The sequence below is a fragment of the Schistocerca piceifrons genome, chromosome 5, assembly GCF_021461385.2.
Source record: "Schistocerca piceifrons isolate TAMUIC-IGC-003096 chromosome 5, iqSchPice1.1, whole genome shotgun sequence".
Taxonomy (NCBI): Eukaryota; Metazoa; Arthropoda; class Insecta; order Orthoptera; family Acrididae; genus Schistocerca; species Schistocerca piceifrons.
In genome coordinates, this window is record NC_060142.1 from 711,860,523 (window position 1) to 711,887,715 (window position 27,193).

The following is a 27,193-nucleotide window of genomic DNA, read 5'->3' on the forward strand; positions in this document are numbered from 1 at the left end:
GAGAGTGCACAGCTTCTCCAACAGAGAGGTAATCACAAGTAAGCGGGGGGAACAAGGGGTAATTGAGAATATTTTCAAACTGCTGTTTTAAACATGGCAAGGCATTGCGAATGGATGAGGCAACACCTATCTGGTAGCAGCACAAACCATAAAAGAACAATTGGTAACTGAAGGAAGGTAGTGTGTAGCAAAAATTATTAAATGCTGCTCATTATTGAAGAAGAGCTTGCTGTAAGTAATTATTGTTACCAAATGTATTAAGTCGCACCATCTCGAACTCGCCACAAAGTGGGATCAAGCCACCTATATATTTAGTTATATACACGGCTTTCCAGTAATGCAGTTTCAGTACTTAAGATTTCATATTTTTTTTTAGCTGAACTACAAATAGTATGAGTGCTACTAACTATCCCAATTCACTAACCATCAGCAGCATCCTATCCGTTCATCAGTACTACGGACACAGTCATAACTGAAACAGATAAAGCTATTTCAGTGAAGAGAAAATTATTTAACTTGAATCAAGTAGTTCATCAAACTAGATGCAATAATAGTTGAGGTCTTTTGTACATTACAGTGCTTTAACTGCAGTTCATAAATAACAAAACAAAGACATTCCAATTAAACGTAATTTCAAAGATCTAACAAAGTAATATGAACACTCAGTTTTACTAAAGCGACCTTCATAATTTTTGTTGTCTCCAAATATTTCATGTATTGTTGACTGTCTTAAAGTTGGCACTGCAAAGATGTTTTTGTCACTATTAAGAACTTTTCTGAGGTAATATTTATTACTAAACAGTGATTAGTCGTGAGTAGTTTGATTCACTAAACATGACGACAGATAACATTACGGTGAATGGCGTCATTCAGTACATCTCGTACGACATGCTGATAGCTAATAATCATTATTACTTTCTGAACTGCAAATAATTTGTGTATTCCTAAATTACTTACAATCATTTTGTCTTATTTGGCTTTTATGCATTCAAACTCTCGAGTGGGCATTTTTGTTCCGGTACTGCCATCCTATACATCTGCATTACGTGTATTCAGTTTCAGTTCAGTCATTATCAGTTTTTAACTTCTGTTCACTTTGAGGTGGCTACCGTGAATTATTAACCATCAATCCAGATTTCAACTATTTCAATTACTTGTTCAAAGCTATAGCTAACTACAGAGTATTACTTATTTCCATACGAAATGTCTTTCCGATTGTTGTTGTGCACTAAAATTATCTGTACGATAGCAAACAAGTTATAACATTGGTTGCATTCTTTGGATATCTCTGTTCTTTGGAATATTTTCTTGTTATGTCAGGAACATTAAGTACACAGGACATTAAATCACATATTACCGAAAAGTGAAGCTACAGTATACTTACAAAATACGTGATAAGACATTATATATTGTGTACATTGATGATTTCGGCGAATGTTTTCATAGTCAAACAGTAAGTAAAAATAATGTCGAAATCGACAGTGGAACAGGAGCATCTACAACAAAGTCACGAGGTGAGCCCAGGAAAACGTAACAGTAAGCCAGTTAGCCACGGCAAAACAAATAATCTAATGGACTTGGGAGACGTAAATTACGCAATGATAAAACAAGAAATCACAGAATGCCATCAGCAAAGTTCAGAAGACGGTCATGGAATACGCTGGGTATACAGACGAAATCAGACCACCTGCCAGGGTAGCCGAGAGCGCTAAGGTGATGCTTTCTGGACTCGGGTAGGCGCGCTGGCCCCGGATCGAATCCGCCCGGCCTTAATAACGAGGAGAGCCGGAGAGCCGGCCAGCCTGGATGTGGTGTTTAGGCGGTTTTCCACATCCCTTGATGCACTGCCCAGGGCCTGTAATGATAAAGAGCCCGTTTAGGTCGTGGCATATCGTATACAGAAGTAGAAGAGAGAGAACCACTAAATTCTACAATCCGTATGCACTGCACACACACAGAAATTAATGTTACAGTGTACTTACGGAGCCCAACCAGCGAACTGCGTATTTTCCTGTAAGAAAGATCACTGCAAGCAGTCTTCGCTACATTAGGTTACTTAATCTGGTGTCACTCTGAGCTAGAATTTATGGTCAGAGACTAAGTGTAAGGTCAATGAGTCGGATGCGGGTTTTGCAACTGTGGAATATTTTCGTACACTATAGAAGCGAGTATTAAATTTGAACTAATATTGGGAAAATTTTGAGCTTGCACAGCTTAGAACGAAAATCTTTCTGTTTAATCCAAAGGAAAACAATTAATTTTCTAAAACATTCTCTGTCATACACAGCTTGAAACAGGTCACGTCCACCAAATCGAATGGAAGAACTGACAGCGACGTATATCGGAAGCCAGTAAGATCTCTTGCCTTTTGGTTTGGCAGTATTCGACAGCTATTTCTAGGCGCAAGTAAATGAAGAAAGGCAGCGCGTTTTTGTTATAAAGTAACATCATCAGTTACTTTAGTTTTAACGTAATCTACGAGTAATTGCTGATGTTTGATATTAACATGAAAAGGATTACGTAGACAGGGAAAGAATCTGTTCTTGGGCAACTACTTCTATAATGACCAAAAGGCATTAATTGACATTCAAGCACATGTGTTCCATCAGCGGAATGACAGTAATAATGACGGTAATAATCGAATTATCCGGTAACTTCACACTTCACAGTGGATTTTCTCTAACTAAGAAATTTGCTAAATTATTGAATATTTCAAAATGGCTTCACAAATGTCGCTGAGCACTGTGGGACTTAACATCTGAGGTCATCAGTCCCCCAGAACTTAAAACTACTTAAATCTAACTAACTTAAGGACATCACACACATCCATGCCCGAGGCAGGATTCGAACCTGCGACCGTAGCGATCACGCGGTAAAATGGCTTCACATCGAGGCTATGATGCCCACAATAGTCTTTACATCCTGCTGACATGAGAATAGCGTAATCTCCGCGTCTGAGGCTTGCTTCTACTTAACCGTTTAATAGACTCGTATTTTTTTTTCACGGTGACCAATTTTCTAAGCTAAGCACATCATCCGTTACAGTACACTCCTAGGCCTGAAAAATGTGGCCACAATGGTCTGGTTGAACGAACTATCACAGGTGCAATGCTTGGGTCCAGGCATTCACTTTTAAGAGGCACAAACAGATTTACTTTACCTCTGGTAACCTTAAGAGAAAGTCGTTATTATCCAGAATCCGCATTAATCATCACGTTCCTTTATTACTAACTGGGCAGAACCGGTTTATGTTGGGTAATGACATAGGCAGAAGTCATGGTAAACAGAAGTACTGTCGCCAGTAAACTTACTTCCATTAGAAAATTTTATTTTATTTGTAGAAACGATAGCCATTTAAAGGAACAGGGCTCTTATTTTACTTCTACTTGATTGAACTAGAGAGGTTGAAAAATTTGGGGCTGGACTGTGATTCGAATTCATATCTCCTCTTTCGAGGATCTGAAACTCTCGGAACAGTATAGTTCAATCTTTTCGTTCCTTTTCCCAAGACTGCAATCTTCTCTAGGTCTCCTCCATAGGTAAGTATGTGGGCCCAAATCCTGATCCAGTGCAAAAATGTTCATAATTTCATTTCAAGCCCTATCACCAGGAACAACGGCCTGCTAGTGATAATCAATGTGAATTTTTAATGTGCGTTCATGTGTTGCCAACAATCGCAAAAGGTGTCGCAATTTCTGGTCAAACACGCACACATCTTACTGTTGGCGAGTAAGCAATTGATACTTAAGCTATATTCGTGGATGATAAAGAAGGACGGTAGGTGTGCGGTTCGATTGTCGCCCTGGCACAAAAATTTGTGTCGTTATTTTAGATTAAAACACCTAGCGGCTGGTTAGAAAAAACGATACGTAAGATTTGATTTTACTTAGTCAACAATCCGATTATATTTTAGGTTCGTATCTCCGTCACAGAACTTCACATCATGCGCTTCAGCTTTAAATGCATGAACACTTTGTTACTTCTGAGTGGAGGTATATCAGACATCTTTTGTGGCTCGTTAACAGGGACGAAAGGGTCTTGATAGGAGTCCCGGTTTATTACAAAAACTGTCGTCTTTTATTCTCAAGGTTAGATTTGGTTACTGATATTGGCGAAAATTTCTATAATTCGTGACTCTTCATGGCTAGTCAGCAATATGATAACATTAGATTAGATTACATTAATACTTGTTCCATAGACCATGAATACGACATTTCGTATGACGTGGAACATGTCATTTTAATGAAAGATTTCTTCACATACCATGATTCAATTTCTTTACAACCATTTTTTACTCTCTCTCTCATTCTTTCTTATCTCTTATCTCTCTCTCTCTCTCTCTCTTCTCTCTCTCTCTCTCTCTCTCTCTCTCTCTCTCTCTCTTCACACACACACACACACACACACACACACACACACACACACACACACACACACACACGCTCTTTCTATTTCTAATTGTTTGTTGTGCTCGACTATCGGCCAGGCACGAAAACGTCCGTAAATGAATTTCATAGTTCTGAGTACACTTACGAAGAAATATAAAAACGACTATGAGAGTTACTGATTTATGATGCATAGTTTGCAGTCAGTTCTGAGTATTATTAGTAACTACGGTCCAGTCCCTAAACCTAGATACAGAAATGCGAATCAGACGCATTACATATTCCAGGCCATAGCACCTGCGTCTTTGAGACACCACGTATGGTCACTTCCCAGCCCGCTATAGGAACACATTGGTTCGTCTTCTTCCTGCTGCTACTGTAACTGAAATTTGGCAATAAGGCAAGGTATGTTCCGCAACTCTGATCGACGAGTTACTTCCTGGTGTGCACGGAATTAAGCCTCAAAGTCCAATTGATTTTTCCTGCCATTTCCATTGAATAATCTGGATTATTATCGCTTGAGGTGTAACATAAGATTGTAAATTTACGGTTTTCAGCCCAGGAAAGTCGTTGCGCGTCGAAATCGCAACCAATCTCGTCCTTTAAATAGCGCTTTACAGGTTATAGCCACTATTGGCCTCGTAAGAGAACGGCAAATTACATACATCTTCGCTAGCCCTGTGATGACGTGCTGACTTCTGAAAAAGCGTCAAGTATGTTTCGCGGTTCCAGTGTTGTTGAACGTAACGTTTTTATCCCTTCTGTGAAAGAGCTACAAGCAGTCAGATCAAACATCGATAAGGAAATCGCAAAAACTACTTTCTGCTCATAGTGCAACGGTGAAAATCTTACAATGCTGCACAACAGTTAACGCCTCTTTCTGCTGCTGACATGCCAATTTTGGGTTTCTCGGAATACATAACTTTATTTATGAAATGGCAAATTTGCATACCTGTTGAGTATAACACAGCATACCAATTAAACACAGACCCAAACAAAATCTAAGGGTGTAGTATTGTACTAACTCGTGCTGATAGAAGCACGCTTGTGTACAGGTACTCAGTTTAATTAAAACAGACTTTCGTCGTAAGGTTATTGTGGGTAGTTTTATTTTATTTCTTATAATGTACAGTTTACGCAAGGTTTCTTTTAGTGTTGTTAAACCAATAGTCATCCTGAGAGAAAAATTAATCATCAAAGATATATGCGAATTCTCTGATGTTATCTATAACACTCTGACAATGTAAATGTAGTTTATTGATTACATGCATGTATGAAAAGTTGTTCTGAGTTAAAGCTGTCAAACAAGGTTTGAAGAAAAATAAAATGCCACTACCACATGACAGATAATGTAGAAAATACTTTTCTGACGTATTTTGGCACGATGCACCCCTCCCCATACAGAATACAAAAGTTTTGAGATACATCTGCTGCCTGGCTCTCTATTAAACGTGAAAAGAACGAAATGTCATAGAAGTTAGCCCTTTTTCCACATGCGGCTGTTTTGGATTCAGAAGTGAAGGGAATTAAGTTCAAAGTTCCATTAGATTGATAAATTCAGCAGACAGCAGAATTCCGTTTTAAAAAATGTTGCAGTGTATGTATTGAACTCGCCATATTTTATCGGCGGAGCATGACGCTTACCGTTACGACACAAGCTCACACATAGCTACAGCACCTCCAGAAGTCAATAACAAGTCCCACAGAACTTCCGCATCCCACAGTGCTGTGAGCTAATGCATATGGCCGGATCTAGACTTCTGAGTGACAGACAGGTACAGCTTTTCTTTTCCACTACACGACGTTTTCAACAAACAGATAGCGCAATAGAATAGCTCTAGTGGAAAGGAACACTTCATATTTAAACTTCTGCATCATATACTGTTGGCAGTTCTGTGTATGTGGCAGTTACGTGATTTTATTTCGGTGATTACAAAATAGGGTCGAAAGTATGCACTGGGTAGTAAAGGCAGCTAGTTCATGGCGATTCGTTCAACCAAGTAAATGAAAGTACTGAACATGCTGCTAACCAATACAGGGAGCCTGTGTGTCAGAATTCTCATCCAATGTGACGCAACGGCGTTATGATGGAAAAATGAGTCCCAGGGGAGCAGGTTGGGTGATCTGTTGGATTGATGATAGGTTCATATCCTTATGTTGTGGGTTCGATTCCAACTTCTTCCGATGGTTTTTTGATAGGGAGAGACAGATTCTATTCTCTTCTGGTTACGCCAAATGATGAAGGTATAATGGAATTGTGCTCTGAAATTCACATTAAACATGATATTCCTTCTCTACCAAATGGACGTTAGGTTAAATGACAATAAAGTCAGGAGTAGCGACATGTAGAAACTCTATCACCAGTAACCATTCTTACACTAGTTATTTATTTCTAATGACGAAACAAACGCTAAGTAGCATCACGGGACACTTATGCTATCTTTTATTTGAGCTTCCGTATGTCGATAAAATTGGTTCTGAACTGCGAATGCAAGTCACACCACCCTTAACGAGGAATTTGATCCCTTCGTCACAATAAAGCTCGACTACAATTTCTTGTTTGTTCAAAACTGCAGATTCCTCAACATCTACACATATTGGGCGAAAATGGGTTCGAATCCTGGCACGGCACTAAATTTTTCATTATGTATTATCAAGCTCTAGCATGACAACACCTATTTGCTGGTGGATAATAATTTTCATTTTTAAAGTATTTTCATTCGTTGTCAATACTAACGATATCTGACGTTTTTGACTCCCAGTGAGACGCAGAACTAGTTGCGAGAGCACTGTAAGTTCAAGGAGCTGCTGGTGGAGAAAAATTCGGTAGCTGACGGCTCTTTGTGTGTAGTCAACAACGATATGTGTGGGGTTCGATTCCCAGTCAGCACTGAACTCTTCATCTTATTATTTCTAGTTCAAACATGCTCACATGTCGCTGCTGGTGTAGCAAACCCATATTTAATGTTCTACATCTACATCTACATCCATACTCCGCGAGCCACCTGCCAGAGTGTGGCGGAGGGTACCTTGAGTACCTCTATCGGTTCTCCCTTCTATTCCAGTCTCGTATTGTTCGTGGAAAGAAGGATTGTCGGTATGCTTCTGTGTGGGCTCTAATCTCTCTGATTTTATCCTCGTGGTCTCTTCGCGAGATATACGTAGGAGGGAGCAATATACTGCTTGACTCTTCGGTGAAGGTATGTTCTCGAAACTTTGACAAAAGCCCGTACCGAGCTACTGAGCGTCTCTCCTGCAGAGTCTTCCACTGGAGTTTATCTATCATCTCCGTAACGCTTTCGCGATTACTAAATGATCCTGTAACGAAGCGCGCTGCTCTCCGTTGGAGCTTCTCTATATCTTCTATCAACCGTATCTGGTACGGATCCCACACTGCTGAGCAGTATTCAAGCAGTGGGCGAACAAGCGTACTGTAACCTACTTCCTTTGTTTTCGGATTGCATTTCCTTAGGATTCTTCCAATGAATCTCAGTCTGGCATCTGCTTTACCGACGATCAACATTATATGATCATTCCATTTTAAATCACTCCTAATGCGTACTCCCAGATAATTTATGGAATTAACTGCTTGTAACCTCCCCCTCACTTATCGACCTTAATGACAGTGAAAAATTAAACCGCGTGTACCTAATGGTAATTTGGGAAAAGCAATCGTCACCGAAGTCAATTTGTCGGTAAAGAGGGAGGAAAGGGTTATATCTAAATGAAAGGAAAAATGCAAATGAAACTGGTGGAAATTAATTTTGAAAAGGGGTGAAGTTAATAAAGAAAGTAAATGTGCGGCCGTTACGTTAACAATTAACCAGCGGTAATTAGATATTTGAGATTTGGTGGAAATTACTGTCGCCAATCCTAAGGACCATTACTATAGTAACTGAAAAAATAAAGGTTATTACATATATAATTAGCACTAGAAGCGTGGCAACTGAAGGTTGACACGTGTAGTGTGAAAACTGAAAGTTTGTCAGAAGTAATAAATTTCGCTACCATCTGACTTAATTTAGCAAAAGAAATAATAAAACCGGAAAATCCAAAGTTAATTTAGTGACTGAAGTTAATAGTGAGCTTTCTTTCTGAAGCACATCGAAATTCAGTAAAATACGGTTAGTCTTGGGCTACCTCAACAATCATTTCAAAAGCTACTTGAATCTACGCCATTTAGAAATAAGAGATTTATCTTTGAACTTGAATTAAATGATTCTGAACAATTAACAATAGTAAAACTTAGTACGTACCAAGCTGAGCTGCAGTCACAGGTAACTAAAATTAACAAAACTCGCACTCTTAATTTGTGCTTGTGCAATCTAAATATTGTAGCCAGTTATGAATACCTTAAATGAACTTTGAAATTAAAGCAGTGAAATCGAATGATGCTGGCGTTTGAATTTCAACGACACTCGGGTTCATTTCGGAAAAGGAAGGGACCCTGCTTGGCAATGCAATTGGGACAATGAGCAACAAAGGTTCATGCTACGTTGCTGTAATTTAGTTATGAAACAATTTTAAAAGTTTGAAAAGCTGAGGGCTGCCATACAGTTCTAAAACTTTACGTGCTTCCAGTCTTCCTTGTTGGCTGATTGAAGGTTTGAAGCCGTCGATCGAGGAGGTGGCGACAGTCACTCACTGTCGGCCGTCGCTGTTGCAGAAGCTGGATGTTGGCGCGCCTTCTTCTCGACACGGTCACCAGACGAAACGGGCTCTTGATGTCCGCCAGCTAATGCTTCCCGTCCGCGACATCATGTCAGAAACTATCATCGCAAGTCGAGCGCAATTACACGCTGCCAAACCGCGAAAGCGCGGCAACTCGTGGGAGCTTCACACAACACACCTGCTCCACTGCACCACCCCAGCCAGACTCTCCCTCTCTGCTCTGCCCGCGCTCCATGCGACAAACACTACCAAAGATCCAAAACACTTTGGTTCTCCACACGACCTATCGATGGAATGGTTCGATAGCATAGTTTCCCTAGGCCAGACCCAGCGTAAAAATACAAATAATCTTTACACAACAAACCAATTATACATCGACATAAATGCATATATATACAAATAGTAAAACAATTACAATATACAAAGACACAGAAACGTCATATATTCAGGTAACAAAATAAGGAAAAAAATTATAGTACAATAGATGGAAATACGAGGATATGCATTCCCGGCGTTACATGCTTCCAGTTCCTGACCTGCTATTTTGTACCTAAATGATGAGGGATCTATCTTTCTATGTATTCGCAGCACATTACACTGTTCGTTTTCTCTAGAATAGAACAGCGATAGGTGCCGGGTTGGAGTTCTGGGAAGGAAATAATTAATGTTTCGTCTTGTCATTTCTGTTAAAACATCTAGCTACTGCGAGAAAATCCGATATGTCACAGTTGATTGTGTTCGATAACAATTCGATTAGGTTCTGGGTTCGAATCCCTGTCCAACACAAAGCCTTACCTCACGGCATTTCAAGTAAGTTACATGTGAAGAAGCAATATTTAACATCTCTTGTAGTTCGTTAACAGGGATAATAGATGCTGGGTAGGAATTCGCGTCCCTTAAAAATATTTCTTTATCTAATTTAAAGTTGATATTTGCAAACTGATGCTGTCTAACATCGAGGTATATCTCTCTCTGTATGCCTAGTCAGGAATGACAGTTTCCGTCAATCACGAAATCTTTGCTTAGTCTGCATGACCTGGGTTTGAATCCATATGCGGAACGAGACGGTTCGTCATGTCTTTTGTAGTTCATATATATTCTCAACTATCTGCTTTTGAATAACTTAAATTTTTAATGTCATTTTGTGTTAAATAACAAGTAGAGTATGTTACTTTGAAGAGGCAGTCATGAATACGACGAACTTACTACGTGCATTGCCTATCTGAGCGTGGTAACATTTCAGGTATGTCATTTATTGTAATAAATGTGAGATCAAAAGCCTTAAGGACAGTCTTATCTGTCATAAGGTGTTCCCTGATATTTGTAACATCGTGGTATTATCTTACATCTTGAGTTATTGCGATACAGAGCAGTGTTTTCTAGCGGTGACTTGTTGAAACCATTTTCAATAGTCAAACGACTGTACCGAGGAGCGATTAGAGGACCTGCTATACAGCTACGTAATGCGGGTTGCATGAGAATCAGGCGAAATGAAATTTAGGTCGTTCGGATAGTTTTGAGCATGACTGTACATACCTGCAACACTAGAGGGAAAGCTGATCTTTACTACCCATTGTTAATGCTGTCAGTGGCTCAGACAGGCGTTCAAAATGCAGCAATACAAATTTTTGGTCACTTGCTCAAGAGCGCAAAATGTAGGGAAGCAAGTTTTAAATCAAATTTCTCCTAGACTATTTCTTCGATTCCATTGACAAATTTCTATTTAAAAATGCTAGACAGTAAGAAAATCCTTTTAAGTGTAGTTGCATGAGTAAGAATAAAACGATAATGTGATCATTAATGTTAACACTAATCGTGTATACATGAGCTCTATTAAAAGAATTAATTGCGTAAATCAAAATCAGTGGAGACGCGCGGAGTTGGGTAGCTTGGGCAACGGAAGGCTGCCAAACTTAAAACATTTTTTAAATAGATTTGAGGCAGAATACTGGTCTGATAATAAACAGGACGACTTATTTTAGGAATTCCTGGATGCTCCTTCGTGACGACCAGGCAGAGTAAGAACGGGAAATCCTACTGCTAAGAATTACGTAAAATAGTTGGGCACATAGAAGGTCCGATAAATCAGAAACACTTGTTCAATGTGCTGCGCAGTAAATTACTTCGGAATCTCCAAAGTTGTATTTGTGCGGGAGAATACAAGAACAACATGTTCTTGTGACTACTAGGAGAGATTGATGTATGTTATGAGGACGATATCAAGCGATACCACAATAATTGTAGTCACAGTAATAGTAAAGATAACAGGCCGCATCACAATAATAATCGACAGAATAGCAGGAATAGTGAATATGGTGTGCCAACGGCCAGAGTAGAAAGAGGAAGAGTAAAGGGCTTTGGCCCTAGAAGAGGAAGTGGTTCAAATGGTTCAAATGGCTCTGAGCACTATGCGACTTAACTTCTGAGGTCATCAGTCGCCTAGAACTTAGAACTAATTAAACCTAACGAACCTAAGGACATCACACACATCCATGCCCGAGGCAGGATTCGAACCTGCGACCGTAGCGGTCGCTCGGTTCCAGACTGTAGGGCCTAGAACCGCACGGCCACTCCTGCCGGCAGAAGAGGAAGTCATAACAGACATTTTCACGTAATAACTTTGCGGAAAAAGCGGATGTGCTACAATAGATGGGCGGAAAGGAGCGACTAGCAGTGGGTAGCCCCATTAACGAAGACAGCATTATTACTGCAGTAACAGCCGAATAACCAGCAACCAGCAGAATGGTGCATTTAACCACGACGAGATTCAGGTTGGCTATAGTGAGTACGAAAATCAACTCAAGCATGACGACTTTCGTACACACAATGAAGTGAAAGCGACATAGAAAGGAAGTGGCGTTGTTGAAGAAACAACTGAGCCGGTGCGCACTAGTATTGCAGCTACGCCAATAACAGCACAGTATCCGGTCGCGACAAAACAGATTGTCTCAATCCATGAAGATGAAACGGTAGTGAACGATAGCGAATGGCTAATGTCACTTGGTTATATGTATAACGGTATGACGGGTTAGAACAGTGGAAAAGAGAGAACTTTTTGGGGGAAAAAAAATGAGCGAGTAGTATGAGAGAGATGTTGAGCATTGTAGATGAAGTTGGTGAACATAGAGAGGAAACATTGTACATGAATCAAAGTATGATTAATGTGATTCCCGAGAGTAACGAGTATAGACAAGCGGACACTGTGATATGAGGTATGGGAATGCAGCTTTCAATGATTATATGTAGTTAGTAAATGAGTCAGGAGTTAACAACGTATACGAAGTTAAATGGGAGATATAACGTTCGGACGAGAATAATGCGGAAGGCAAAACTACAGCTGCGCTGAATACACTGGAAATAAAACATGTCTTCTATCAAACACAAGGGCAAAAGATACACCTGAATAAAATGTCTGAATAGGATCGTGTTTAAAGGAGTAATGTAGGAGTAGAACAAGAATTTTTGTGAGAGGGTGAGGATAATGAATCAGAGCAGTGCGTACAAATCACGGTTCCTGTAGGAATGTATGGAATAGAAATCAAGTTTTGGCAGACAGTGATACTCAGATCAGTGTTCTGTCTCATTCTTTTTGGCCACATTGAAATAGGCGTAGTTGGTATGTCTGCTGTGGGTGTTAAGTTAATAAGTGCTACAGATGTTTGTAGTATATGTATCAAAGCTCAAGTTTTAATACAGACTTTTATTAAAGGTGTTACATTTGAACATGACTTTTTAGTAGTACCTCAACTGAATACTGAAATAATAGTGGGTGGCGACTGCTTTTTAAAACACAAATCAAGCATTGGTTGTAGTAAGAGAATGATAATACGTTCAATAGGTAAAAAAAGGTAGAAATAAGTTTTGATAAAGCTGTTGGCATGGACAAATATCATGGTATTTCCACTGTCAAATTGCGTGTACAGGTATGTAATCCTAATTATTTCTGCGCGTTATCTCCCGAATTGGATGAATAAATTTCATTCCGATCACATATTGGTTCTAAATGGCTCTAAGCACTATGGGACTTAACATCTGAGGTCATCAGTCCCCTATACTTAGAACTACTGAAACCTAACTAACCTAAGGACATCACACACATCCATGCTCGAGGCAGGATTCAAACCTACGAACGTAGCCGCGGGGCGGTTCCAGACTGAAGCACCTAGAACCGCTCGGTCACAGCGGCAGGCCCATATATTGGTTTCCATTTTTTTCAAACATTAGTCTGTGTACTTTACTAACTTTGTCAATATTCACTGTTTAGAATCTGTCACATAATTATGAAAAAAGCTTTTGAAAAGTAATACTGTACAAAACTTCGTACAGAAACGCTGGAAAAGTCAGGGAAATTCGTACTGTATAGAACACAAAGAAACTGTTTCAAAATTGACAAAACTAGCGTTGGTTGCGAACGTGCGAAGAGTCTATAGCAGAGAGGGAATCCCAAGTCTTCTGTGGTGAAGAGTGGACACAAACAAGGTGTAATGGAGAGTGTTTTAGAACTGGTGTTTTAAACATGGCAAGGCACTGTAAATGGGTAAGGGAACACATATGTGACCACTTCACAAAGCAATAAGGAGGACTGGTAATTGAAGAAGGGTTCTGTGTGGCCAAAATTACTAAAACTTGCTCATTCTTGAAGAAAAGCCTACTGCCAATAATAATTATTACCAAATGCATTACGTCATATCACTTGCAACTCGCCACAGAGTGGGATCAAGCGAGTATCTTTTTAGTTATGTAGACGGCTTTCCAATTTTGTACTTTCAGTACTTTGGACATTACGATGGTTTTTAGCTGAACTAAAGATATTGGTGGTTATGCCGATTTATGGTGGCTAACAGTGGGGCTAGCAGTGACATCACGTGTGCTAGATTCCGCCTTGGTCAGCTCTTCTAGCAGCTTCAGACTTTCTTATCTTCGTCTTGCAGACGCTCTTCTCTGCTGAATCAGCCCTATAACTGGGCTTTCTTATGACACTGCACTCTGTCACGAGTATGACGGTATCCTTCTGACGCCATGATGTCATTGTGCTTCACTTGTGAACTGGGCTACTAGGCCGGTCCCGTGTGTCGCAATCGCTTCCATGTTCACATGAGCCTGCCCAGCATTTACAACTAACTGGCAGTTCACTAACTTCCGATATCGCCACTGAATAACTAGCAAATTTTCAGTGTTAGCCTGCGATATTATTCTGGGGTGAAACAACAGTGTATTCGGGAAAGAACATACTGCGAGATTGACGATCTGTGTTGATGATTTTCTGATAGCTGTTTATTCATAGGAAGAACATTACGAACTAAAGAATGAAGATTTCTATGCATTGAAACATGGTATAATGGCGTTAAAGGTAAGAAATGTGAATTCATAGCAAGGGAACAGAAATTTTAGGCCATATTGTAACGACATCAGGAATAACTAAAACCCACGAAAAATAGAAGCAATAAAAGACTGCCCATCTCTGAAAACTAAAAAACAATTAAAATCTCTGAAAAGAACTTTTCACTCTGCAACCAAGTGTCTGCTGATATGAAACCTCCTGGGAGACAAAACTATGTGCCAAACGTAGACCCTTGCCTTTCACAGGTAACTGCTCTACCAACTGAGCTACCCAAGCACAACTGGCCTTCACTTGTAATTGAGTAGCTCATTACGTAAAAACCACGAAAGCAAAGTTCTTGAGTTCAAGTTACGGCCAGGTGCTCGTTTTAATCAGCCAGGAAGTTTATCATTTATTGATCTTTGCAATTTTTACCCCACACACAGGAAGAGTCAAGGCTTCAGTGATCCAGATTTGTGGAATTTACGAAAGAGAAATAGTGTTTTTATCTGTCCATAATAAGTCTTTGAAAAGCTAAGGGAAGGACTTAACGAAAGATCAAATCTTGCATCACCCAGATTTCACTTTACCATTCCACATGGAAACTGACTCCTATGATTATGGTATTTCCCCTCATATTGTCCAGGACGTAGGGGAAGGAGGAAATGAAGAGTGTTACACAATAGCTTCCACGAGTAGGACAATAAAAATATGAGAGGACATGTAGTATTCCAGAAATAGAAGCTGTAGCTGCTGCCTGGAGCTTTAAAACCTTCAAACGGATTCTATGGAGACACAAAGTTGTGGTTCATCATAACCATAGAGGGCACACATTTTAAACAATTGTCGCCGGACGCTGTGACCGAGCGGTTCTAGGCGCTTTAGTCCGGAACCACGCTTCTGCTACGGTCGCAGGTTCTAATCCTGCCTCGCGCTTGGCTGTTTGTGATGTCCTTAGGTTAGTCAGGTTTAACTACACTCCTGGAAATTGAAATAAGAACACCGTGAATTCATTGTCCCAGGAAGGGGAAACTTTATTGACACATTCCTGGGGTCAGATACATCACAAGATCACACTGACAGAACCACAGGCACATAGACACAGGCAACAGAGCATGCACAATGTCGGCACTACTAAAGTGTATATCCACCTTTCGCAGCAATGCAGGCTGCTATTCTCCCATGGAGACGATCGTAGAGATGCTGGATGTAGTCCTGTGGAACGGCGTGCCATGCCATTTCCACCTGGCGCCTCAGTTGGACCAGCGTTCGTGCTGGACGTGCAGACCGCGTGAGACGACGCTTCATCCAGTCCCAAACATGCTCAATGGGGGACAGATCCGGAGATCTTGCTGGCCAGGGTAGTTGACTTACACCTTCTAGAGCACGTTGGGTGGCACGGGATACATGCGGACGTGCATTGTCCTGTTGGAACAGCAAGTTCCCTTGCCGGTCTAGGAATGGTAGAACGATGGGTTCGATGACGGTTTGGATGTACCGTGCACTATTCAGTGTCCCCTCGACGATCACCAGTGGTGTACGGCCAGTGTAGGAGATCGCTCCCCACACCATGATGCCGGGTGTTGGCCCTGTGTGCCTCGGTCGTATGCAGTCCTGATTGTGGCGCTCACCTGCACGGCGCCAAACACGCATACGACCATCATTGGCACCAAGGCAGGAGCGACTCTCATCGCTGAAGACGACACGTCTCCATTCGTCCCTCCATTCACGCCTGTCGCGACACCACTGGAGGCGGGCTGCACGATGTTGGGGCGTGAGCGGAAGACGGCCTAACGGTGTGCGGGACCATAGCCCAGCTTCATGGAGACGGTTGCGAATGGTCCTCGCCGATACCCCAGGAGCAACAGTGTCCCTAATTTGCTGGGAAGTGGCGGTGCGGTCCCCTACGGCACTGCGTAGGATCCTACGGTCTTGGCGTGCATCCGTGCGTCGCTGCGGTCTGGTCCCAGGTCGACGGGCACGTGCACCTTCCGCCGACCACGGGCGACAACATCGATGTACTGTGGAGACCTCACGCCCCACGTGTTGAGCAATTCGGCAGTACGTCCACCCAGCCTCCCGCATGCCCACTATACGCCCTCGCTCAGAGTCCGTCAACTGCACATACGGTTCACGTCCACGCTGTCGCGGCATGCTACCAGTGTTAAAGACTGCGATGGAGCTCCGTATGCCACGGCAAACTGGCTGACACTGACGGCGGCGGTGCACAAATGCTGCGCAGCTAGCGCCATTCGACGGCCAACACCGTGGTTCCTGGAGTGTCCGCTGTGCCGTGCGTGTGATCATTGCTTGTACAGCCCTCTCGCAGTGTCCGGAGCAAGTATGGTGGGTCTGACACACCGGTGTCAATGTGTTCTTTTTTTCCATTTCCGGGAGTGTAGTTCTAACTCTAGGGGACTGATGACCTCAGATGTTAAGTCCCATAGTGCTTAGAACCATTTGAATCATTTCTGAAACAATTGCCATCTGCTACGCATTCGACTAACTAGATGAGCATTATATACAGGGTGTTACAAAAAGGTACGGCCAAACTTTCAGGAAACATTCCTCACACACAAAGAAAAAAAATGTTATGTGGACATTTGTCCGGAAACGCTTACTTTCCATGTTAGAGCTCATTTTATTACTTCTCTTCAAATCACATTGATCATGGAATGGAAACACACAGCAACAGAACGTACCAGCGTGACTTCAAACACTTTGTTACAGGAAATGTTCAAAATGTCCTCCGTTAGCGAGGATACATGCATCCACCCTCCGTCGCATGGAATCCCTGATGCGCTGATGCAGCCCTGGAGAATGGCGTATTGTATCACAGCCGTCCACAATACGAGCACGAAGAGTCTCTACATTTGGTACCGGGGTTGCGTAGACAAGAGCTTTCAAATGCCCCCATAAATGAAAATCAAGAGGGTTGAGGTCAGGAGAGCGTGGAGGCCGTGGAATTGGTCCGCCTCTACCAATCCATCGGTCACCGAATCTGTTGTTGAGAAGCGTACGAACACTCTACTGAAACGTACAGGAGCTCCATCGTGCATGAAGCACATGTTGTGTTGTACTTGTAAAGGCACATGTTCTAGCAGCACAGGAGAGTATCCCGTATCAAATCTTGGCGGTGAATCGAGGAAGTAGAGTACATACTGACGTAGCTAAAATGAGCTCTAACATGGAAATTAAGCGTTTCCGGACACATGTCCACATAGCATCTTTTCTTTATTTTTGTGTGAGGAATGTTTCCTGAAAGTTTGGCCGTACCTTTCTGTAACACCCTGTATAATTAAGGCTAGACGCTCAACCATCGCTTCAATGCAGAAGCACGGCAGGCTTGAACCATTATGGAATCGGTGAAACGCCGCGAGTAACTACGATAATGGGAAAATGGCGCTACGTTAGTAGTGTGTGGTATAAGCTGAGAGTTTGGGTCTGACAGGAGGCGTGCTGGACGTCTTTGTAGCTGCAATGAACACTGTGTCCGGATCACTAAGAGGTCAGAACATCTTCCTAGTAAGCAGGAGACCCTGGTTCGAATCCCAGTCCAGCACAATGCCAGTAATTCCTTGGTGTCTTAATTCATAATGGCTGCTGGATGCAAATGGTGTCTATTCTTTGAGACAAACTAATGCCATTCATTGCTCGTCATGTTGTTTTTATGATTCTGTATCCTCGTTTTATTTTAATTCGATTTACTGGAATCACTAGGTTGCTGGATTCCTTGCCCGTGCGTGCCAGCTGCAGCGCTCATTGGTAAGTGCGCTGTCGTACTACCTCTGGAGCGACCGTTAGTATTTCCGGGTCGTCGTCTGTCGGGAGGCAGTTGGGGGACGGAGCGCCAGTAAGCCGCGCACAGACAGTACTTGCCGACCGCTGGCGACACACATGAAGTGTCCGACGGAAGGAGATTGGAGCGGCAACGACCTCCGGTTGGTCGTTCGGCTAGTCGTCTCATTGGGAGACGTGTATTTGGTCTTTTGACCGTTTATGGGCCTCGTAACTTGGTCATCTTGTCCGACGTGGCGAAGCAAACCAAGCGCTGTATCATGTGTGAGATACAGAGGCGAGCGAGTGCCCCGGGACTTACCCCAGTTCACAGCTAGTAGCGCCACGTCACCTTAACGCGTCTGCGTATAGCGCACAAGTATTGCACCGCAATTTAGTATGAAATTAAAAATCAAAGTTTATGTTTAAAACATTGTTAAATTATAGTTTAGTGTAATAGTGTTCCAAATACCAAGTCTTGATGTTCTAAACTTAATAATTTACCGAAAAATCCCGTTTTAAGAGAAAATCAGAGGCGCTAAATAATGACGCTACGAAGCCAGAATTTGGTCAGAAGGTGCAATGAGAAGTTATAAATAAGTGATGCTGGTTTCCAAAACCATAAAACAAAAATTACCGCCAGAATACACGTTTTTCCGAAAAATTAGAGGGGCTAAATAATGGACTTAGAAACTTGAAAAATTGTTTTATGCTTCAGCACACCCCAAAAATAATAACAGAGAGACCACGTTAATCTACCTCTTATAGTTTTTGAGTAATTAAATGAAAACAAATTTTGTAACTAAAATGTACCTAAGTGATGTAGATAAAGCACTTGAAATTTTAATGATAGAGGATTTGGGTTAAACCAGACGATCAAATATATCAAATAATAGAGCTACACCAAGTTTAAGACTTGTAACATAAATAGCAGCTGATATAAGTCTTAGCAAAGGTATGGTTCAGAGGTAACAATCTACCGTTAGTTCCACTAAATAAATTCTGTTAAGCAAGGTTTTCATTCTAGCGAGCTGAAACTTTCTACGTGCTTTCAAACTGCTTATCTGCATATCAGCAAAAATTAAGAAGTTTCTGAAATAATTGGTAACTATATTATTAAGGATTATGTGCCCGGGAAAGTGGTTGTTTGTAGACTGCCGCCGTATGGAAATAGACAGAGACAGCAGATGTTTTCTCGGCAGTCCGCACCGGCACCTTATAAATACATCCCCTGAAGCAGTAGGAAGCCCCCTCTACCATCCTCCACACCTATAAATTCTTAATCCGTCCCATCCTCTGTTATGCCAGTCCTGCCTGGATATCTGCCCCCCCCCCCCCCAAATTCTATAAGTCCCTCCAGATCCTTGAGCATCATGCACTTCGCCTCACCTTCTGAATACGCCTCCCGTCCCCCACGCGGATCCTCTATGATCTCATTCCTTTCCCCCATCTGCTCCTATTCCTCGAACATATCCGCATCCTTTACACCTCCCGCCGTCTTGCACTCCCTCACCCCCTGGTTGCTCCTCTCCTCTCCCATCCCCGCCCCCTGCCACGTCTTCCCCACTGTGTCCCCCCCTACCCTCTATCTCTACACCCTACATCTCCTTTCCCAAGGTGGCTTCCGTCAACTCCCCCTCCCGGATGATGCCATCTCTCCCTCCATTTATCCCTCCTATCAGCTCTGATCCTCACTCCCCCTCCTTTCCTCTGTCCTTTCCCTGGGCTCCCTCTTCCTCCCCCCCCCCCCTTCCGTCCTGTTTTCTCCCCACCAAACCTCTCCCAACCTCCCTTCTCCCCCCTCCAAGTCCTTTTGTATTCCCTCCTCTGCCTACCCCACTCCCTGTTGCGTCTGCCCCCCACCCCTCTTATGGGTCCTCCTCCTCCATCAGCTCCTATCCCGGTTCTCCTCTTCGCTTTTTCTCTCCTTTCCCCCCTTTTTTTGTTTTCCCATCATCTGTCCAGTTTCCCCCCACCTGCTCTCGGCTGTGGTGTGTCGCATTTGCCAACTTTTTCGTGCAGTGTTCCAGTGACTATTCAGTGTTGTTCGTCTTTCTCGTGTTGCGAACGGACACCATGCAGTCGCTAGGTGTGCATTTTATGTGTTTTGCGAACAGAATCCAGACTGTCGCCGTGTTTTTTTAATTGTCTGTCTATTGTTTTACCTGTCTGCTTCGTATGTATTTTATTAGCTACATCGTCCCTCTGTTCTTTGTTTTAAGTTCCACGATTTCTTTTCGCCATGTTACTCTTTAAGTCTCCGATTTTATCGCCTGTTTTTATTATTTATTCTCTTCATATTTCTCATAAAGTCTGTAGGCTGAAGAGCGGCATGCTAAGCTGCTGCCAGCCCGCAGTAGGAAGCTTCACTTCGCTCTCGGACACTGTGAGGTCCACGCCAGTTAAACGTCTGGTCGCGCTCTGCCTCGGATGACGTCAGAGCCGAGCTATGAGAAGCGCGTATTTGGCAGTGAAAACGGATAGTGAACTCGCGAGGACTGTACACCGTCCTGGATCGTTTAGAATTCGGTAAAAATAACTATTAGTGTACCGTTCGTGTGAAATTCAATTCCGCGTGGCAAGTGGTGAATTTATTTCCACTTTCATGGCGAGCATTAATTTTTGAACATTTATTGCGAACTTTCAATTGAGTGAAGTTAGTCAGGGCGAAAAATCAATCTGGTAGTAAGTTACCGTAGAGGTCGCCTCTGAACTGCTAAAGGTGCTGTTAGATTAGAAACGTTTCTTTTCAATTTAACGTAACGCAATTTTAAGTGTTATTTGTGAGAAACTTTAATTAAATTAAATCTTGATAGGAATTTTAAACTTTTACTGAAGTCATAGTCCTGATCCCGCAAAGAAATGGGAAATAGACACTTTTCTTTCAGTGGGCTGGACCGGAATGTCGCCGTGCAGACTGGAAACTAAGGTCAGTATGTTTCCATTCGCTTTCTGGCTGACCACCAAATTAGTTGCCAGGCTCACGTGATTAAAGACGTCATCAAAACTTTAAACCAGTAAAGTAACTTACTCGCCGCCCCACAGTGGGTCGGTTTCTTCCTCGTGCAGAGACGTCGTCGGCGATGGGCAAGAGTTACCTCCGCATGGATGGGTCTGAATCAGTGTGCTCGGATCGCCGTGTCTGCGAGTTCCGAACGGACATAGCATTTAGTCGTGTTGGAGCTGCAGTGAGCCCCGGGCAGCCAAGACTCGCCCCACGTTGCCGACACTCATAACTTGAGTGGGGACGACCTTGGTTGGTCGTTCGGTCGGTAGTCTCTTCGGACGACGTGTATTTGGTCGCCGACCGCTTATGGAAACTCTATGTGTGCGTGACTTGTCACTTCTACATCTACATCTACATGATTACTCTGCAATTCACATTTATGTGCTTGGCAGAGGGTTCACCGAACCACAATCATACTATCTCCCTACCATTCCACTCCCGAACAGCGCGCGGGAGAAAACGAACACCTAAACCTTTCTGTTCGAGCTCTGATTTCTCTTATTTTATTTTGATGATCATTCCTACCTATGTAGGTTGGGCTCAACAAAATATTTTCGCATTCGGAAGAGAAAGTTGGTGACTGAAATTTCGTAAATAGATCTCGCTGCGACGAAAAACGTCTTTGCTTTAATGACTTCCATTCCAACTCGCGTATCATATCTGCCACACTCTCTCCCCTATTACGTGAAAATACAAAACGAGCTGCCCTTTTTTGCACCCTTTCGATGTTCTCCGTCAATCCCACCTGGTAAGGATCCCACACCGCGCAGCAATATTCTAACAGAGGACGAACGAGTGTAGTGTAAGCTGCCTCTTTAGTGGACTTGTTGCATCTTCTAAGTGTCCTCCCAATGAAACGCAGCCTTTGGATGGCCTTCCCCATAGACAATATTGTCTATGTGGTCTTTACAACTGAAGTTGTTCGTAATTTTTACACCCAGGTACTTACTTGAATTGACAGCCGTGAGAATTGTACTATTTATCGAGTAATCGAATTCCAACTGATTTCTTTTGGAACTCATGTCGATCACCTCACGTTTTTCGTTATTTAGCGTCAACTGCCACCTGCCACACCATACAGGAATCTTTTCTAAATCGCTTTGCAACTGATACTGGTCTTCGGATGACCTTACTAGACGGTAAATTACAGCACCATCTGCGAACAACCTAAGAGAACTGCTCAGATTGTCACCCAGGTCATTTATATAGATCAGGAACAGCAGAGGTCCCAGGACGCTTCCCTGGGGAACACCTGACATCACTTCAGTTTTACTCTATGATTTGCCGTCCATTACTACGAACTGCGACCTTCCTGACAGGAAATCGCGAATTCAGTCGCACAACTGAGACGATACCCCGTAGGCCCGCAGCTTGATTAGAAGTCGCTTGTGAGGAACGGTGTCAAAAGCTTTCCGGAAATCTAGAAATACGGAATCAACTTGAGATCCCCTGTCGATAGCGGCCACTACTTCGTGCGAATAAAGAGCTAGATGCGTTGCACAAGAACGATGTTTTCTGAAATCATGCTGATTACGTATCAACAGATCGTTCCCTTCGAGGTGATCCATAATGTTTGAATACAGTATATGCTCCAAAACCCTACTGCAAACCGACGTCAATGGTACAGATCTATAGTTCGATGGATTACTCCAAGAAACTCATGCTAGCAGCTGTTCGTGTTTCAAATTCTGGAATATTCCATTCGTCTCCCCTGCGTTCAATAACCCCGATTTAGCGGCACGTCGTCGGTAACAGTACCATCGGCACTGCGCAGCGAAGGTATTTGCTGCGTCTTGCCGCTTGTGTACTTTACATACGACCAGAATTTCTTCGCATTTTCTACCAAATTTCGAGACAATGTTTCGTTGGGGAACCTATTAAAGGCATCTCGCATTGAAGTCCGTGCCAAATTTCGCGCGTCTGTAAATTTTAGCCAATCTTCGGGATTTCGCGTTCTTCTGAACTTCGCATGCTTTTTCCGTTACCTCTGCAACAGCGTTCGGACCTGTTTTGTGTACCATGGGGGATCAGTTCCATCTCTTACCAATTTATGAGGTATGAATCTCTCAATTGCTGTTGCTACTATATCTTTGAATTTGAGTCACATCTCGTCTACATTTGCATAGCCAGTTCGGAAGGAATGAAGATTGTCTCTTAGGAAGGCTTCTAGTGACACTTTATCCGCATTTTTAACCCGTAACTGCCCGAATTTTTCAAAATTGGATACTTAAATTTATTTTCAATTTTCTGACTTTTCTTGTGCATCCAAGTAGTGCATATAAGCTATTATTTGACTCTTCTCTGTCTTAGTTTGTCTGTAACATAACGTGTCCATATGGACACGATGGGCACTCAGATGCATATTTGAAATATTTTCTGTGATATTGAAATACATTTGAAGATATGTTTTATTAATCAGATTTTTAATAAAAATAAGGCAAAATTTGAACAAAATAATTCTTACAAACAAATTTATAACACCATACATAAAATAATTGTCAATCATTTGTTTTACTGACTTTCATAGTACACTTCAAAGTATTCTAGACACAGTCCTACATCACATTTCCCACATTTTGAGCGAACAGCTGATGATTTCTGTTTGCATTACAAACCTACACATCTTCCCTTCTTCTCAGTTTTCTTGCTATAGTGCTTTATACCATCATATCTGATATCACTTGGAACACGCGATTTGTATCCACACATAGGACTGATAGACGGCCTGCCTGCTCCTTTTCCGGGATGCATGTATCTTTTTAGGTAAACATGTACAATTTCTCTTCTGAATTCAGGTTCAGTAGTCCTAGCTCCCGTTCCTTTCTTCAGCTGCTCGCGTTATGTACAGATACGTCAATCAGCCAAGAAAGTAAAGCCCAGTACCATTTCTTGCTTAGAATGTTTATTCTGCACATGGCAATGTTTTCATCCATCCTATCCACTCCTCCCATGTGTTTATTATACGCTGTGATAATTTGAGGATGTTGTTCTTGAACTGTCTTCTTTTCCTTTGCGGAATATCTTTTTACAAATGATACAGGTTCAACTCCATCACAGGTAGAAGCTACAGTACCCACTGAATTGTCCACCCATTTTGTGACTACAACACCATCATCCTTGCAAAGTGAAGATTCAAAATACCCCCTTTCCTTTTTAACTAGCGCTTTCTTTGAGGAAATTGGGCACGATTTGGGAACTCTGTTTTCTCTGATAGTGCCTGTTGCTCCATAGCCCTTTTCTTTCAGGTATGACAGAACAGAAAAACCTGTAAATAGGTTGTCAAAGAGAAAGTGGAATGGCAGTAGCTTTACATCCTGTGTCAAATCATCTATCATCTGAACGATTGGGGCAGTAGCCTTACCAAACTGTGCTTCATATACTGTATTTGGATTGGGTGATTTTCCTTGATAAAAGGAAAACTTTACCATATATCCAGAAGTAATGCATAAACACCATGCCTTATATCCAAATCGTATCGGTTTCCCCCTGATAAATTGCTTGCAAGATTGTCTCCCAAAATATTTTATCATTTATTCACCGTAAGACAGATGTTGCTGAGGAACAAACAGCTTATAACATTTATCTCTTACTATTTCAATAAAGGGTCTAATTTTACACATCTTGTCCTTTTCATCAAATTTGTTATTGTCGTTACAGTGCAGAAATCTAAGAATTTGTTCAAAACGATTTCTCCTCATGGCATTGCATGCAAAATCGCTTCGCGTGTCTAAATTGAAATCCCAGTATAATCTCTTATTAGGAAGAGAGTTATAACTACTTAGAATGACGATCCCCAGAAAACACCTCAAGCTATATTAGGATTTGGAAATTTCTTGAAAAGTGCGTAGTTGTTTGACTCATCAACTAGGAATTGTATCAGATCGTCATCAAAGAGTAATTGGAAAATTTCCACTGCAGACTTATTAACATACATCTCAAAGCATGGATCAGGAAAAGACTTAAAATTTGAAATTAGTGCACCATGAACCCAGGTTTTTTTTGTATATTTCTGTTCCTGCAAGCTATATTTATGAAATCTGTTTCTGTGGGTGTGTCTGTTAATCTTATTTCATCTTCAGCCCGGAGTTGTCTAGGATTGAGATTACCTGCTATTCCTCCTTCATCTATATCACCTGCTGGATCAGGGGGCGTGATGTAAATTCCATCAGCCTGAGGGGCATTTGAATCCTCAAACAGGATATCTAAAACATCCTGCACAGTCAAGCTAGGCTCTAAAGATTCTTCCAGACCTCTGTTATGATATGAAAAGAGAAAAATAAACGAAATCATTTTGACCCCGCAACTGCCCAGCGTGTCCATATGGACACAGTTGAAATAATCACTTCATAAACAGAAAGTTAATCTATGGATAACAACTTTTCTCAAATGAAAATCCCTATAAACATATTTAGATATACTGCAAACAGCTTCACAAGCCAGAATGAAGAAGTTCTTTACGAAACATTACTTACTTTACATCAACATGCCGCATTGCAGACGTCAAAGCACTCCCTGAAATACAGGCTGTCACAACCACAGTGTAAATGGTAACACTGAAGTGTTAACACAATGTACGTAAAATTCAAACCCTCCCTGAAAACAATATGTGACAGCCAACCCCAAAAATAATTGTAAGCCAACAATGAAGTAAAATCAAAACTAGTCAACAATTGTGTCCATATGGGAAGTTATGGGTTAAATAAAATCATTTTGCGTTTGTTTCTGGTGGATTTGGAAGAAACGGTATTGAGCCTAGCTACAACGACCTTGTGATCACTAATCCCCGTATCAGTCATGATGCTCTCTATTAGCTCTGGATTGTTTGTGGCTAAGAGGTCAAGTGTGTTTTCGCAACCATTTACAATTCGCGTGGGTTCGTGGGCTAACTGCTCGAAATAATTTTCGGAGAAAGCGTTTAGGACAATCTCGGAAGATGTTTTCTCCCCACCACCGGTTTTGAACGAGTATTTTTGCCAACATATCGAGGGAAGGTTGAAGTCCGTACCTAATATAACCGTATGAGTGGGGCATTTATTTGTTACGAGACTCAAATTTTCTCTGAACTGTTCAGCAACTATATCATCGGATTCTGGGGGTCGGTAGAAGGAGCTAATTATTAACTTAGTTCGGCTGTTAAGTATAACCTCCACCCATACCAATTCGCACGGAGTATCTACTTCGACTTCACTACAAGATAAACCACTACTGACAGACACAAACACTCCACCACCAATTCTGCCTAATCTATCTTTCCTGAACACCGTCTGAGACTTCGTAAAAATTTCTGCAGAACTTATTTCAGGCTTTAGCCAGCTTTCTGTACCTATAACGATTTCAGCTTCTGTACTTTCTATTAGCGCTTGTAGCTCAGGGACTTTCCCAGCACAGCTACAACAATTTAGAACTACAATTCCGACTGTTCCTCGATCCAAGCACGTCCTGTATTTGCCATGCACCGTTTGAGATTGCAGCCCACCCCGTACTTTACCGAGGCCTTCTAACCTAAAAAAAAACGCCCAGTCCACGCCACACAGCCTCCGCTATTTCCATTTAGCAGATGAATGCTGGTTTAAAATGATTCAAATGGCTCTGAGCACTATGGGACTTAACTGCTGTGGTCATCAGTCCCCTAGAACTTAAGTTCAAATGGTTCACATGGCTCTGAGCACTATGGGACTAAACAGCTATGGTCATCAGTCCCCTAGAACTTAGAACTACTTAAACCTAACTAACCTAAGGACATCGTGCGCATCCATGCCCGGGACAGGATTCTAACCTGCGACCGTGGCAACAGCGTGGTTCCGGATTGAAGCGCCTAGAACCGCTCATCCACAACGGCCGGTTTGTATTTGGTCGCAGGTACTGTGCCAGGCCTTCAGCCGTGTATTAATACTGTCTGTTTTATGAACTTCACAACAACTTTAAGATTAGGACTTCAGCCGTGTTTCATTTTAAATTCTTGTTGCTCTGTATTTAGGCCTTCAGCCGTGTTTGTTTCAGAATCTGTGGCTTTAATATGTAAGTCCTTGTCTG